General features: G+C 39.8%; 1 protein-coding gene across 9 annotated transcripts in view; it reads right to left on the bottom strand.

Annotated features, from left to right (window-relative positions):
* The window catches only part of RUNX2 (RUNX family transcription factor 2), a 294,868-nt gene that overhangs the window by 264,880 nt on the left and 15,889 nt on the right, over positions 1 to 14,099 (bottom strand). The window lies entirely within an intron of this gene.

Here is a 14,099-nt window from a genome sequence, read left to right as displayed (position 1 = left end):
CCACTGATTAGAGAATCCAAAAATTCCTGCATCGTTTGCAGAAGCAAATTTCCTTGCGATTTCCAATCCATGCCACCAATGTACAGGTCTAAAAATACCCAACAAGAGTTCATTTGGGAATTCCCTGAGAAGTGGTAGAAGTATAGGGCCTTCTGACACATCATCTAAATCATTCATATTGCTCCCTTTGAATCTTAGGATATTTATAAGAACCTTGGTCTTTCTTGATTACACATTACACATTATGGTTGTCATGGTAACCCTGACCCGTGAAGCCCTGAAGGAAAGCGCATGCGCGTGCAGGCTCTCTCTCTCTCTCTCTCTCTCTCTCTCTCTCTCTCTCTCTCTCAAAAGGAGGGTGGGTCCTAACTCTGAAGTAAAATCTTCAAGGAAGAAAGGAGCTCAAGGAAGAACAGATAGCCAACCAATTTTTGTGGATCATGTACTGATGGGTCGTCTTTGCTTCGGATAAACCAATATATGATCAGTTTCATCTTTTTTTTTTTTTTTTTGAGGACGTTAAAATATTAATTTTATTTTTTTAAATATATTTATTACATCATCAATTTCACAGGCTATTCCTCAAGGAAATATTGCCAGCCGTGGTTCACAGTCTTTCAAAGGTATTGCAGAAAATAAAGAACAAACACCCTTCCACATTTGTGTAATGAAGAGACTGTTCCAATAACAAAGTATTCAGGAAGAGGTTTCCTTTTTATAATAGGAGTAAACAACACCTCTTTTCAGTTGATTTTTCCCTCCCACTATCAATCTCCTGGCCTCGGGAGCAAAAAGGAGGGGCCACAAATCCCCTTTTCCTTTGGAAAAGAGCTGTAGTTGTTAAGAACGGATAGAAGGGGGTTGAAACTAAATTACCTGAGGGCAAGGGGTGGAGAGACCCAAATGTAGAAATCAAGAAAAGAACTAAATGAAGTCCTAAAATGCTGAAGCCACCAAGAAAATATCACAGACCAGGAAGAAAGGAGGCCAGCAAAAGGAAGTGGGGTTTGATTCTGACCCAACCATGAGCTGCGGCCGGCTCTCCAAGGGTGATGACGCTTTGGAAAGGTAAGGAGTAGTGGCTCAAGGGTCGAAATGTGCTTAATGAACCAAAAAAAACCAAGCTATTTTGGGAAGAAAGGAAAATATGTTTTGTGAGTATTTTTCCTTTCCCCAGCTTAGCACCACACCCACTCAAGCCTTCTTTCTTCCCAGGCATGTCACCTGTTTTAAAGTCTGTTTCTTTACTCTCTTTGATTATTTTTTTCCTTTAGAGAAAATTATATCCACTTAGTTCAAAAAAAAAGCACTCATCTGAGAACATGACATATGTGTGTGTGCTGCTTTTCTTAGTTTCATCAGTGAGCTATCATGAGAGCTCAAAGCAAACCATCTGCAGGTGTACTAACTTATTATTACAAAAGTTGCTCAGATGAGTATTTAATAATCAAAAGAGCGGATTAAAGAATAAATTTTTAAATGAGAACTGACGCTTGGCTTCACTGAGAAAGGTTAACCCAAGAAATGGGACGCCTTGCTTCCCTGTGGCTATGGCTCCAATGTCAAAAGGAACAAACGTATTCAGTCAAGCCTTTCTCAGGTTTGCCCTGCTCAACTTCTTCGCTGCTCTGCCAGCTTCTAAAAGCATGAAGGTTTGTTTTCAGAAATAAATCCTGCCTATTTGCTCTCTCCTTCCTTCTCTGTGAAGGTGGTTTTCGAGTTGCAGCTCCCAAAATCCAAAATACATGAACTTGTGTATCACCTGGAAGTATGTTTAATTTCTCCCAATAGTGAGGGAACAGAAAAAAAAAGAATCAACCTCACAAACTCCCACCTGTGGTATCCAGCATCTACAAGTCAAACCAACCTGAGTTTTGCTAACATTAAAACGGTCTCACCCTCAGCCCCAAATTCTTAAAAATGCATCTTCTGATTATCGATAACAATTTCTTTATCAGATATGTTCCTCTTTTTGCTCATATTCTTCACAATTAAAGATTCCAATGGCCATCAAAACAACACAAATTACTCTCATCATTTATGTCTATAAACCTCTGTGACTCTGAGCTTCAGAATTATAATGGGAAACAGAAATCAGGCCTTTGATTTTAAAAGCAGAAAGGTGGTACTTTGTTGTACTTCTTAAACACACAGGGGATCACAAAGATGAAGGTATTTGTTTTTTTTTTTAATATATATTTTATTTTATATAATTCTTACATCATTTTTCATTTTTGCACAATGTATGCATTTTCATTTTGGTTATCAAGCCCTCAGCTTTCAGGGACCTAGTCTATTTAATAATTCTTATATTCAAGAAGTTCTTCTTTAAATCTAACCCAAATCTATCATGCTTCAGTTAAGACCTATTCTTTCTCTGACTGTGCCAGAAACAAAACAGCTGGTCACCATACACAGCTTAATAACTCCTCATAATTTTGAAGTCTGTTATTAAGTCATTTTTCAGTCTCCTCTTCTTGAAGCTAAATAATCCCAAGTCTTTTAACTTATCCTTATAGGTTCAATTTTACAATCCTTTAATCATCATCAATGCTCTTTACTAAACATTCTTAAGTTTTCCATGTTGCTCTTATGTTTTGAAACCCAGCTCACCTTTGGAATTGCTTCTCCTTGTCCTTTATAAAAGCCTCAGACTTTAGTGCATTATATACAATCCTAAAAGAATCAACTGGAATAGGTATCCTACTGCTTTGTTCAGTTATTTTTTGTACAATTCAGCTTGTATGGCTTTCTCTAAGAAAAGCATGTTCTTCAGGATCCTGTATTCTCAGGAAGTGCAGGCCACAAAAGAGACACCCCGCTTCACCTCCTCCCACTCGGTCTTCCTCACCCAAACTTTTCAGACCGCATCCCCTTAAATAATCCTCTGAAAAAAATACACATCCAGCTCATCTGATTGAATCCACTCACTTAAACCAAGTTGTTAACCGAAGTGTCTTAAAATGTGGTATCCTATGAGGTCCTCTGTCCTTAAAGCTTCAACTCAAAGAATCTCAGAAACTGTGGTGACAATCACATGAGAGAGGCTTGGGGCCTATGGGGACGGATAACAAGAATCCTTCTACGCACCTCAAATTATACACGGGTACGGGGTAGAGTAATGAAACAGACAGCTTGGAGGTGTGTGCTTCTAGTCAATTCTTCTTGCAACTTTTCCTAACCTCCTCATTCCTAATGCCTCTTCTCTATGGAAATTAGATATCAGATTCTCGTACTCGTCATTTCCGGGGCTTTGTAATGTGTCATCCAAGAGCTGGCTTTTCCTCACCCTTCAAATCTCTACTATAAAGTTCATCTTAGACAGGGCTCCCTTGCTGCTCTAGAACAGCCCCCTTCTGTCCCGTCACCCACTTTTCTCTGTTACTACATTAGTTCCCTTTATAGCACTTAACACAATTTGCAATTAGAATCAATTACAGATAAATGTTTATTTACTGTTTTCTTGCCATCTTCCCCACAGACTTCAGGCTCCTTGAAGAAGGGGTTCGTGTCTGTTTTGCTTTGCATACCTGGCTAAGAGTGCACATTCAAAAATAATTTTTGAATAAAAAATGTCCCACAGCCAGAAATGTTTATATGTTAAAGCACCTAATTATTTAAAAAAAAAAAAAAAGAATAAAGACTGTCAGCTATTTAAGCAGAAATGGTATTTTTAGTAGTGGGCCAGGGTAGCAGGAGGAAGAGGTCCTTCTCAGACTCATCCAGTGTTGCTTATTCAGGCAAGGCTGGCCCTGTCCATCAGAGACAGCGGCCGCTTGCAAGATAGTACCTGGAGCTGGCAGCCCTATCAGCTTGTTCCTGCTATCAGAGCAAACAGGCTTGTCTCCAGTTCTTCTCTCCTGTCTCAGTGTCCACGTCATCATGTCATTTGCAGCTTCCCATCCCCTTCCTGATGCTCCTCCCTCACTGTTATTACCTTCACAAAAGTCCTAGCATTATCTGGGAGATGGCGTATTAAAGTACTGATGGTACTTTAAGCAGCTGCGATTATAAGCGCTTTGTGTATTCTTCCTTTGAGTCATTTTTTAATTTTTCTACCATTTACTGATCTATATTTTTCTACTGGTTCAATTTTTCCTTAATTAATTTCCTGTTCAAATGCTAACTTTACTTCATTTAAAGTGGAGTCTACTAAGGGCTAATTTACACAACTTGTTATTTTCATCTCACAAAGTTCACTGTTTTCAGCTCCGTTAAACTTGCATCCTAATGAATTCAATACTCATTCAACAAATTATATGTGCCTTCTGTGTGTCCGGTCTTACACACTGGGGCTTATTAGTCGAGAAAGCAAAGCGACCACATCACCAGGGCTGTTTCCCAGGCAACACTACTTCCCAACATCCACCAGGAATACCCTGGGCCGGACACCAGAGCCTCTACAGTTTTCATGACAAAGCATGAGGGACTTTCAGTAGTGAATAACCAAACAGGAAGAGACCTGGGCTCCTTGCCCACCTCCATAAATCATCTGCTGACTTGCAGGGTGACATAGAGCAAATGAATTTTCAAATGGCCATGCCTCAGTTTACCTGCCTGTAAAATGTATAATGCATCCCTCAAAGGGATATAAAGAGGATCAGTGAGGTAATGTCTAAGCATTTGGAACTCCTTGGCAGAAAGGCGCTACATAATTACTATTTGGTATTTAAGTTGCCCTTCAAGTGTGCCAAGTACTTTATGATCATTCCTAAGGAGTTACTCCCAGTTACTCTGAAGTTGTCTTCCAGTCTATTTCCATTTAAAGGATGAAGACATTGAACCAGAGAGAAGTTTGTGATTTGTTTAGGGTCACTAAGATGGCACTGAGGCCTCAAAGAGGAATTTCCAAGTCCTCCAGCTACCTTAAGCATAACTGAAAACACACCTTAAATACAAACTGCCACAATATGAATTCCTTGTTATGAAACTCTAAAATAGCCATCTTGGTACCAAAAAAAGAACATTGTAACTTGGTTTTGAAGGACAGAGTAAACAGTGAGGAGGTGAAACAGAAACCAACGTTCTAGAATTAGTGACGCAGACTTCATAACACACCTATATTTCTCACTTACTGTTTAATAGCCTATCTCCCTGAAGGGACCATATTTTTCTACTAGTCCTGTCCAGGGCCAACCCTAAAGAAGCATGCAACGCAGGCTAAATCTTCCATGCAACTGTTTTTACCCAACTTGTAGTTCATAAATTTTAATGCCAAGAAGGTAAGAAGGAGAAGATGCATATCACAGAGGTTGTATAAATAGCCCAGGGGTTGATGGAAAGGCAGAAAGTATCACCGCTCTAGTGTTAGCTCACCTCTTCCCCACTGTCCATTTCTCACACAACACCAGCAAGGGGTCCATGGAAGCAACACCAGAACCCTTCGTACATTTTACTTAGGCATATTTCTAATGCAGGCCGCGGTCTTCCGACTCTTCTGAAACAAACTCCTTGAGTCCACAAATTTTCCTCCCTCTCTGATTCATACAACCATTTATTTACAGATAAAAGAAGCATCTTTTGGTTCTGAGTCCTGTATCCCTACTAATATAAGAGTGTGTGTGTAGACACCAACATCTAAGAAATGCTACTCTGGTTGTTCAATGAGCAATGGCCAGATAACCTCTGAGGATCAAGTTATGGAGGGCCTTCACATAAGTCTGGATAGAAAGTTCCAAAGCAACTGAAGGTCCACCAAAGGTAGAACTGGGGAGGGGGGGTGCTTAACTTCCTTTTCCTAAATGTGATTTTCTTGGTCACTGGCCCCTCTGCAAGAAAAGTCCCTCCATCTCCCTCTCCATCCATTGGCCCTTGGACTCATGGTGACAGGTACTCAGAACCATTTTCCTTCCTCTAGCTTCCATAAAAACATACCTACCTTGGGGCTGCTATTTCCTTACATGGTACTACAACCAACCTGGTAATATGACTTGAAAATCTTAGCACGAAAGGACTGCTAGTGTGGCTCTAGGGCACTCAGAGCAGACACCTTCAGCGGAGTGCCTCTCATGTCACGTCATGTTGGCGGCCAGGACACACCACCCCTAATATTTTCTGGAACTCAACTCAGAGTTCACCACTGACAAGCTCCCACTGAAGGAACTACCAAAGGATCTACATCAAGAAAAAGGAAACTGAATCCAGAAGGAAGAACCTAGGTACACGAAGGAACAGTGAGCAAATATAGTGATAAATATGAAAGCAAATGTAAAGTAAACAATTAAAACATTAAATGACTAATCCAGGAAGCATGAAACAAGGATAAAAACATTAGATGACAACATTAGGAGAGTGGGTGACTGCAGCTGAGAGTGTGCTAAAGTGCTCATACAACACATGGACAGAGATCAGGATTCATTTTATTATGACAAATATCCACATTTAAATGGCAACGATGACTACTAAAAGAAAGATACAAACAACAACGTAAACCAAAGTTACCTCAATCAAAAAAATTTTAAAATTAAAAAATAAAGAAATCAAATGAAAATTTTCAACCCACCACATGAGAAAAGTTAGCACGTACCTAAAACAAAATTGGATAAGAAATATTCCATAAAAAGGAAGTATTTGCAAAAGTTGGGGGGGGGGAGTATTTGCAAAAGATGTGGAAATATAAAAAGCAAAAACCCACACCTAAAATTATCTTGCACTATGAATAGGGCACCAGACCTGAAAAGTGCTGGAGATCAACACTTCTAAGACTGACCTGCAGCAAACAGTAGTGCTTGAAGTTGACAAACGGCTTCTGGTCCAACAAAGGCTCTGCCTGCACACCTGACTCACTGTTTACCTTCCAGGCCCAGGACTGCTCTGGTCACTCTTCCTTTACCTCCCCAAACCTGCTCCCAAGAAAACATTCCAAATTATTTATTTTTATCCTAAAATGAATTTAAGTCTCAATTACCATTTCCAGGGGTGTTTGCATTTAAGTCTTATTCTCAAATTTTAATGAAGGGTTTTGTCTATGAGCAAATAGATTTTAGCCACCAGTCCACAGTAGCAGAGAAATTTTGAGAAGAATTGGGAGTCCTTCCTTTCCCAAACAGTCTCCTATTTGAACTGCTACATATGATCTTGAATCACTATGCTAGATCTAAATCGTCTGCATTTTAACAAGTTACTTGAAAATTTTGAGCATTTTCCATACTTCTGTGTAAATAAAGACTTTTGAGATTTTATGTGAAGATCAAAGGTGTGCATTAGTTGACATCATAAAAGTCTCCTATAAATATTCTAGGTAGGGACATGTATGAATATGATGAGCAACACACTAAATCTTTTTTTCTCTGTTATTTTAAAATATACCCTATTTTCCTTGAAGAAAATGCTACAGTACAAACAACATAGAAGTCAAGTCATTCAGCGATCTATCAGGGATCAGCTCCACAAAGAAAAATTGTTTTTTACAAATAAATACATCAAATCTCTCTCTTGAGTCCCTAAGACAATTTCAAGAATGAATGATCTCTGGCTCACATCAAGATACAAACTACTGACACATTTGGATCGAGTGGATGTGTTTTTAGAACACATATCTCTTGAAAACCTGCCATGCTATATTTAGTCAGAAGCAAATATATCAACTGGAATAAATGCATGTGGAAAATGCATTCTAATTGTAAAAGCTACAGCTCCTTGTTAACACAAGCCTCACACAATGAGAAAGCACATTCAGAACTGGGAAGCCAGGGAAGAGTGCAAAGGAGGGACATGAGCATGTTTTAACGGCTGTGATAATTTGCCATGAAAGGATGTTAAGGCCATAGCTCCTTGCTGCAGCATGCCATGTGCTGCTGAATTAAATTACTGCCATGCAGTCTGCTAACGAAGGAATGTGTAAACAGGCCATATATCCTTGCATCAGTTCCACAGAATGTTGCACAACACAAAATGCCTCTCGATGTGTCATTTCCTTCTTGGCCATCTTCCCAGCTCCTGACAGTCAGTCAACAAAAAAAAAGTACTGAAAGAGATTTAAAACTGCTTTTCTCAAGAGCACATTCCTCCAACCACCAGACATAACCTCCACCAGTACTGCTGACTCCCACCCGTCTCCATGCTCCTTAAAGAGTAGGGAAAAAGAAACAGTTTTTTTGACTGTTATTATTCTCTTCAGTCAAAGATTTTCAACAATAGTTTATACACTAGTGACCAAATGATTAATATTTATGACAAGCAAACTGGTGTCTGTATTTGCTGATTTGTAAATATCGAAAAAAAGGCATTTACCCAGTGTCCATTCTGTGGGCACTGCAGCGACAAGAAAAGCCTGCAAGTCACAAGTTAAGGGCTTTTCTATTACTCTTTTGTACTGAGGACTAAAATGCAGGCTTGTGGCATCAGGGTACAAGGCCTATCAAGGTTTTCTCAAATTGTCTTCACAGACAGCAACTACGCGAATGCAGAGACTGTGTCCAGGATATCAAATAACTTATAAAAAATTAGCCTGATGTCCCTCCACAAACACATTTTACATGTTCCTATCCTCCTTTTCATATGCAACCAAACTCTAAATAAGCATCCACCAATGGTAAATAAGTAAATGTCTATTTCCTCACCCAAATAGGATGAAAATAATGGAGCATAAATGAGAGCTGCCACCAATATCATCTGGAATGAGGAAGAGAAAATGCCCAGCCCTTCTTTCTCTCCACACTTTAACTGATTGGAAAACAGTCTCACAACTAGGTGGAAAAGCACAAGAGGAAAATGAGGTGACACCAAGCCTGGCTCACACTGTTGTGTTTAAGTTGGTCGCCTAAAGTTGGTGAGGTAAAATTTTGGCAACTGGAACTACCTAAAGAACAGGAAATATTAAAATGTTCTCTGAAGAATTACACAGTTGCTGGTATATCGGGCACAGGTGAGAATGAGCAAACAGGAAGACAGTCTAGCTGCAGGACCTAAGCTTACCAAGCTGAGTGAAGCAGGTTACCGAGGCAGCCCTAGAAATAAAAACAGTGCCCGCACTTCCAAATAACCTCTCACTCACCTAAGTGCCCACCCATTATCAAAATCACAAATGGAGCCAACAGAAGGGAGCAGCAGCCGAGTCTTCTAAGCCTGCAGGAAGGGGCTAGATCACTTAGAAAGAAAAGGCAGAGCTTCTCCCAGCAGCCATCAAATCAGCCAGGTGGCTGTACAGCTGTGGATAGTAGTGTCCCGGCAGGAAATACAGTGATAATGGCTTCGGTCCCTCCTTGAAAGTGACTGTGATCTACATCCCTGGAGCACAATACACAAAAACTCTTAGAAACCCCCTCACATGTATCAGGCATCAGATGTGCTAGCAAATGAGAATTTTCAAAACTGGATGATTCTCAAAACCTCCAGACCTGTCCATTTGAGGATTTATAAGCTATTTCTGCTATACACTTGTCAAGTTAGGTTCATAACTTCTTTTTCTTCAAACACCTAATGTTCTTTTCTCCTACAAGTATCAGTCTGGCACAGTTTGACACTGATCTGTTAATACAAGGTAAAAGCATCTGGTATTTGCTCAATGAAGCCACTACAGTTGAAATTTAAAGTAGCCTTGTAGAACTTTAAATATCCTCCAGATAAAATGTCAAGAGTTCTCAGAAAATTATTTTTCCTGATTCACCAATGACTCACTCATGGAAGGTAATGCCACTGGTGGATCAAGGAACCCCTGCCCCATATGCCAGTTCTGAATGTTCAGTCCTAAAAAGGCCTGAAAGTTTCCAGTGTGTTCTTTAGGGGGTCATGTGCTGCCATCTAGGAAGTCAGGCTGTGCTGAAAAGACCTCATGAAGAGACCACATGGAGACAGTCAGTGGAGAGACCCTAGAACTATAGGGAGAGAGCAAATGGCCCAGCTGTCCAACCATTCCAGCCAAAGCCAATCTTCCAGCATCGCACTGACACATGAAATACGAAGCCATGTTGTATAGTCAGTACCAGCCTCCCTCTTACTGCAGTCACACAGCAGACCCCAAGCAAGATTCAGAATACCCATCCAGACGAGCCCCAGCCAGTCCACAGAAATAATGAACTTGGCGGTGGTTTCAAGCCATTTTTGCGGGGGAAGATGGCTAGTTAGTTAGCAATAGATAACTGAAAAATCTACAAGAGAATGAAAGGGATTCTGATTCTATATAGTTATGTACCTTTTCTACCCTCTGCACAGCAAATAGTACCTTTTTCCATTAGTCGTCTTCTTCAGAACCACTACTATAGAACACGACATTGCTAACCAAGTTTTCACCTTCCTGTAAAAGATTCTTTAAATCAGATGGATTGGAATCAAGTGCATAAATGTAACAAAGGATCCTAATAGAAACTGATGTTTAAAATAGCTAGGCATCCATATGCATTACTGTTGCTGCTACATTGGCTTCTGTTGCTGGCAAACATAAGGCAGTTGTTCCTCAGAGCTGACTTGCCAACAGAAGGTCAAAACGCCTTGCCTAAACACAAGACTTACAAATTTGGGATCTTAAGTATGATGTCATGTCTTAAAATGATAAGCTGGCAAAGAAAATAAATGGCATTTTGTAAAGATGTGCACCGTTTTCATGTTTACGCTACTTAAGATGAAGGTTCTAATAAGTCATCGGCTATGTTCCTTTAAAGGGAAGTTTTATAACTGAGATGAATCACAACTGCAAAAGATCAAAGTTAAAAAACATCAATGATGCCATGGGGTACTTTTTAATCTTGTAATGAGTGATGATCATGTGCTCTTATGAAGTTAGTCCAACTGCCAACGCCAGATGTGTATATTAAGAAAAGAAGTTGTTTGTGATGTGACAGCACCGGTTCAGCTGCCAGAGAGAGAAAACATAGAAGGAGGAAACCTTTCTGATTTTGAGTGAAAAGCAAGTCTTGGCAGATGTGTTGATAACCAGGGCCTCAGATGGGGGCACTAGTGCCATAGAATCCTCTCTTAGACTTCTCTTTGCTGCAAACAAATTGTGTTTATCATCATTTATGCACAACTGTCCCCAGGCAGCCTGAATACCTGCTTGAGGCATAATTTATAACCATTATTAGTGTCATTTACTAATGAGCAGAAATTAGTAAAGCCATCTGGGGGAAAAATAATACACTAGAGAACAAAATCTAGATGGTATCTATTTCCTGGAAGCATATGCTAAGCGAAACTCTACAGTAAACTTCTGACACTGAGGGAAATTGATGTAGTAATAGCTAACATTTAATAAGTGCTTACTACATGCATGACAGTCACCTTGCTATGATTTTACATACATTACATCATTTAATATCCTTGCGGCAACTGATGAGGTAGATATTGTTCTATTATTCTCTCTTGAACAGATGAAGAAACTGAGGCAAAGAGAAGTTAGGTAACTGGTCTACCACCACACAGCTAGTTAATGGTAGAGCTGGAATTTCACTCCAGACGGTCTGACACCAAAAGCCCACACCCTTCAACATTGCACTATGTGGACTGAAGACCCAGTTAACCCAGAACTTGTCTTTTTTCAAAAGCAAACTTTTCAACTTATATTCTGATCTTTAGAGAAAAGAGTGAAATTCTATTAACAGGAATCAGTAGTATAAAATCTTCAACTCCTTCCAACCACAATGGTAATAAACAGACATATACTGCTTAAATGACAAATAACCACTATTGATAGAATTATAATTGTGTGGGAGAGGAAGCTAAAATAATTACATTTTCTTTTTTTTTTTCTCACTTCAGTCTTTTTCTAAAGCCCTTCTCTGTTAACAGCTGATACTATAAGACACTTCAAAATCTAGAACAAGGGTCAGCAGCTTAACTTGGGCTCCAATTCTGGCTCACCACCTGTTTTTGTAAATAAAGTCATATTGAAACACAGTGACAACCATTCATTTATGTATTGGCTGAGACTGCTTTCAAGCTACAATGGCAGAGTTGAAGACTTGTCACAGAAATCACGGCCTACAGAGCTGAAATTATTTACTATCTGAAATTTTATAGAGAAAGCTTGCCAACTCACGTTCTAGAGGATCCTATTTAACATTGTGTACATGCAACCAATCAAACAAAATCCTATTATACTCACAGTTGAAGAAAATTGAAAATTCTGGGCATTTTCCACACCTGAATCTCACATTTACAGAATACTACTAAACAGAATTACAAACATTCCAGGTCAGGGATGGCCAGGAGCAGGCTAGAGGAGATAATCCAGTAGAATTGTGACATTAAGATGTCACTGATATTAGTTCCATCCTTATAACCAGTCACTGAGTTTGGCAAGTCACCTTATGATGTCAGAGAAATGACATCACATTCTCGCAGATATTTTCAGTTCATGGGAAATGTCATTCAGGTTGATCTAGGGCAGGAATCTGCCACTTACGATCTGTATCTGCTTCCGCCTCCCACCCTTAATAGCACCGAAGGCCTGAACTCAGGGTCACACATCTTCCCTCTATCTCTAACCCCCTTTCCTCCAGAGCACTACTCTGCCTTTACAGGACAGTAAGCCTATCAACATATTAATCCTACCAATAACTTCTCTGGAATGAGGTCAAGCTACTCTCACATGATAGAAAGTGACTTTTCCAAAGCTACTGGCCTCCTCATCTTTTGTCACATCATTTGAATAGGGCAGCCCCCATTCTTCTCTGTTTCCTCTCCCAACCATCAACTTTTAGGCATCAGCTCTTGAGAGTATGGACACAGACACACAGACACACACACAATAATTGTTTTTCCCAGAACTGAAAAAAGGAGCTAAGATCATCGGGAAACATCTTCAAAAGATAAGTTAGCAGTGCTAAATGTTAAACTACTATCCTGCCTTATGCATTACTAAAATGGATAGCCTTGCCTTTTCAGGAATGCAAGGGCCAGTTTGAAAAATTATTAGAAGATATCTTCCATCACAATGCATCATCCCCACTTTGTGGTAGTCCAGGAAAGTCAGGCAAAGCTCCTGCCAGCCGAGACATCCCTACTTTGTTCTATTCACCTGCTCTGCATAATCATTCATCCAGATGGCAGGAGACCTGAGGCAACCAGACACATGTGAATGACAACCACCTAGTAGGACGTGCTCAGACTTAACAGACAAGGCCAGCACTGGCCCAACCTTGTGAACCAAGAAGAAAGCCATACACACAAGAGAAAGGAAACAGAAAAACCTCAAAGACTGGTTTTTGAGGCAGGAAACATTCCTAGTTCAGGCAAGCCATCAGTCCTTGTGAAGAGAGACGGTGGCAAGAGGAACGGAAGGCATCCTACGTTCCCACTGCTAGAAAACAAGCTACACGGGCAAGGCAGCCCGTTTCTCTCCTTTAGGGGAGAAAAGATATGCCACTCTCACTGTCTAGGCAGGTGCATTGTTATATAACAAATATTTCTGCCAGCTGTACCTCCACCACAAACGAAATTAAACTCTCAACACAATGGCTAAGATGCCAATGTAATTCATTCATCAAAGGCAGAGTTCTATTAGATGTTTCCATTGGCACAGAATTTTTAATGCTGTATATATCAAATAATCTTTACTCTCTAAATATATTTAAATACTGCTATACCAAGTTTGTTCAAATCAGTTTGGAGGGGGGACCGGGAGAGAGTAAACCTGTTTCAATTTAGATTTAGGAGGAAAATGCAGCCCAAATGGATTGTGTGCACTATCTTAAATTGATGCTGGTTAAACCTTCTGGATGTCCAGACAGAAAAATAAACCAAAGTGGACTTAAACCTGGTTTGACTCTATCTATAACAATTAACTTGAACATGACCAAACAACAGTGTTGTAACAATCAAGCAAGTTATCATTTGCAAATAAATTCTTTGTAATTAAGCAGTGTGCTCTTTATAAAGGGAATTGAGTGGGCGAGTTAAAAAGTTAAAACACATTCTTAGACCATGGGAAACAAACGCAAATGCTTTTTGACTAAGCTCAAGATTTCTCAGCTTATTGTTTTCTTCTTTAGCTCTCATGGGTCTACCCTGCCCTGTCTATTGTGTACAGTGGATGAGCAGAATTTCTTAGCAAATAGTTACTGTGACTATATAATTGTTCACTCATTTCCCAAAGAGATGGAGGCCTTAGTAATTTGTGGCAAAGGTTAAAACTGTAATTTTGTTTTCTACTAACTGTGAAGTTC

Source organism: Talpa occidentalis, unplaced genomic scaffold (assembly GCF_014898055.3).
Source record: "Talpa occidentalis isolate TD23 unplaced genomic scaffold, MPIMG_talOcc4v2.1 talOcc4.2, whole genome shotgun sequence".
Classification (NCBI taxonomy): Eukaryota; Metazoa; Chordata; class Mammalia; order Eulipotyphla; family Talpidae; genus Talpa; species Talpa occidentalis.
The sequence above is the reverse complement of the archived record's forward strand: the minus strand, read 5'-3'. Positions and strand labels throughout refer to the sequence as shown.